The sequence below is a fragment of the Micromys minutus genome (genome assembly GCF_963924665.1).
Source record: "Micromys minutus genome assembly, chromosome: 1".
Classification (NCBI taxonomy): Eukaryota; Metazoa; Chordata; class Mammalia; order Rodentia; family Muridae; genus Micromys; species Micromys minutus.
In genome coordinates, this window is record NC_137969.1 from 81,365,712 (window position 1) to 81,368,703 (window position 2,992).

A 2,992-nucleotide genomic window follows, 5' to 3' on the forward strand; every position below is an offset into this window, starting at 1 on the left:
TCCCCAGCAAGACCTGTCTGAGGAAGGCCAAGACCTCCTGCCCACAGACAAAGATGTGAGCAGGCCCACAGAGCCAGTGAACCTTCAGATTACCGCGGCACTTGTCAATATCTTAACTACAACTTGGAGACCCTGACTTGGAAGATTTCAGCTTATTGCTTCCCAGTTCTGACCAACACAAATGGGAGACGATCTGAACTTACTTCAGGACCCTAAGCTCTGGAACATTTTGTTCTTCGGTAATAGACATATAACAAAGTTAACTCTTTGTGTTCTTCTCCCCGGCCCTCACATTCTGAGCTCTGTCTCAATTGTTTTCTGGCTGTAATTAAAAATGTATGTGCCCTCAAACACTTTTTCCTTGTTTTCACACCAATATTTTTTCTTATTTGAGTCCTGCTTGTCCTTCCAATCATGTCTCCATCATTATTTTCTCAGGAAAGTCTTTCCTGGTCCCAAATATAGTGATGTATTCTCATTAAATAATGTTCTCTTCCTCAGAACACTTTCTCCAGTTGGTTACTATCTGTTCATTATAGAAATTATTAGAAGGATGACTGACTTGCCCATTAGACTAAAGGTCCCTGAATTCAGGAATGGTGCTGTTTGGCTCACTAAAGTGTGACTGTTCCTAAATTAGCTAAGACATGGTTGTTGTTTTGTGGATGGGTGGATACATGGATGGGAAGATGGGAAGGTGGGGGTTGAATGATGGAAGGATGGGTGGATGTTAACCACTATCTACAGAGAAACAACCCCATAGCTCACTATTGTTTCCTGGTTGGGATCTCTTCTGTGAATTTACAAATACTGCTACCATCTGTACCTAATCATGAATAAATTATGTTCTAAAAATCCATATACGGTTAGCTTGCATTTAATGTCATTAAAAATATTTTGCCTGTACGTGTGTGGTGTGTGTGTGTGTGTGTGTGTGTGTGTGTGTGTGAAATCCCATTATGCCACTGTTTATGAGTCAGGAGAGGAAAAGAATTCTCCCACTCACCTAGAGCAGATTAAAGGGAAAAGACCCATTGGTAGATAGGAAAAGGCTATGGGATTGTTAATCCTCTTATTTGAAGATGGAACACATGTTCACAGAGGTTTGATATAGGATAGGTTCGGCAAGACAAGATCCTCTAGTCTAGAGATACAGCAGTTGGGCAAATGTAACATCCCAAATACAAGAGCCTTAATTGATGAGTCTCAAAACAAAGCAAAAACAAAAACAGAACAAAACAAAAAATCAGCAGCTAGAAACGGTGGGCAGGGCATGGCTCATCCTTCCTTGTACTGACAGCGCAGTGAGCTCAGTGCCTGTGTAAACTAGTGAGAGAGGCTCTCATCCTTTTTAAAAATACATAACATAATTTGAAATAAACAAATGCTTTTAAAATAAAACCTTAATTAAGTCCCCCAATCTAGTGGCACTCAGGCTGAGTTGCCCTAGTTGAAGTCTGTAGTCTTTGTGAGTGTGGTTTATGAATTACGTGTCTTAAAAGGAAGAAAAGAGGCAAGTAGAGCTGTTTACCCAGAGCCTCTTTATCTCTGGCTGTTTTGTATGTATATGTATGTACATATATCTGTAATTTCTCCCAAGGACCAGGAAATCCAGGCCATGGAAGAGCCTTTATTCATTATTTAATCAAGGAAAGAGCTTTAGCTCAAGCAGGAGCAGGAGAGGAGGGGGAGGAGGTGAAGGGGAGAGCAGCCAGGCCAGAGTGAAAGAACCTGCGTAAAGAACAATTTTATAAACAGACTCTCGAGATAAAAACCTGAACAAAGAGCAGTAGACAGCTCCTTTCCAATCCTTTCCCCCTTTCTTTCTTGAAGCTCATGACAGACGAAGTTCCCTTCCTGCATAATAGCCACTCATTTCCTCTGGAGAAGCATCATCGTTCTGAACACACAATGTGTCACTGCTGGCTTCCTCCCGGTTGCCCCTTCCTCTGGTCCAGACAGAGAATGAGAAACTCCACCCCAGATCCATCCAGCCAAATTGGGCTTTCATCTCAACCCAACCTAGTTTTCATTCTCCACTACAGCTGACTCCATTCAAACATTTCCAGGCTAAGGAATCTGCTCCTCACTGGAGATGGCTGTCTATGAACTAGTTAATTTTCATGATTGGTATTTACACTTAGAACAAACCAGTCCAGCTAACTACTAGAACCAATTTAGGCCAAGGAACTCCTATAATCTGGCTCACATGCCCACTGTGTGCTAGTACCATCTTTTAAGTCTTGCAATAACCTAGGAGGTAGATTACTACCATATTTAATTTGCAAGCATGGGACCCAGGGTTCAGAGAAATACCTACATGTCCTTGGACGGAGCTCTGGCTTTGGGTGTCAGCTCTGCAATTCAATGTTGAGCTCTCTGACTCTAATCCACTGTCTTTGCTTTCCCCAGAATCAAATATCTTCATGAGAACATGTCTCTCTTGTATCTTTCCTCTCAGTAGGACTGGGCTTTTCTTTAACAATTTGTAACTCAACTAATTTCTGCATAACTCTTGGCAAAACAGAGAAGTGACCATGTGGGTTTACAGATGCAGCTTATACCCTGATTTAGGAAAAGAGAGCAAACAAGCAAACAGGTCACTGGTCAGGCAGCAGGCAGCCAGATGTGGTGGCAGATGTCTTTAGTTGTAGCACTAGGGAAGCAGAGGCAGAGGCATCAGCAGAGGCAGCAGCAGGGGCTAGCCTGGTCTACAAAGTAAGTTTCACACCAGTCAGAGATATACAGTGAGACTCTGTCTTTTAAAAGGGTACAAATAGTCAGAGCATGTTATAGAAGACATAGGGAGAGGTCATGGAGAAAGGTTTTGCTCTTCAATATTGGGGGGCAGGGAGACTGAATTAAGATAGGGACTTTGAAAGTAGATTTAAAGGAACAGGGGACTCCATCGCTGGGGTGGGGGCAGTAAGTACAAAGGTGCTAAAAGCCGTGGTGTGTCTATGAAAGAGTGGCGGAGGCTGGCATAGTCGTC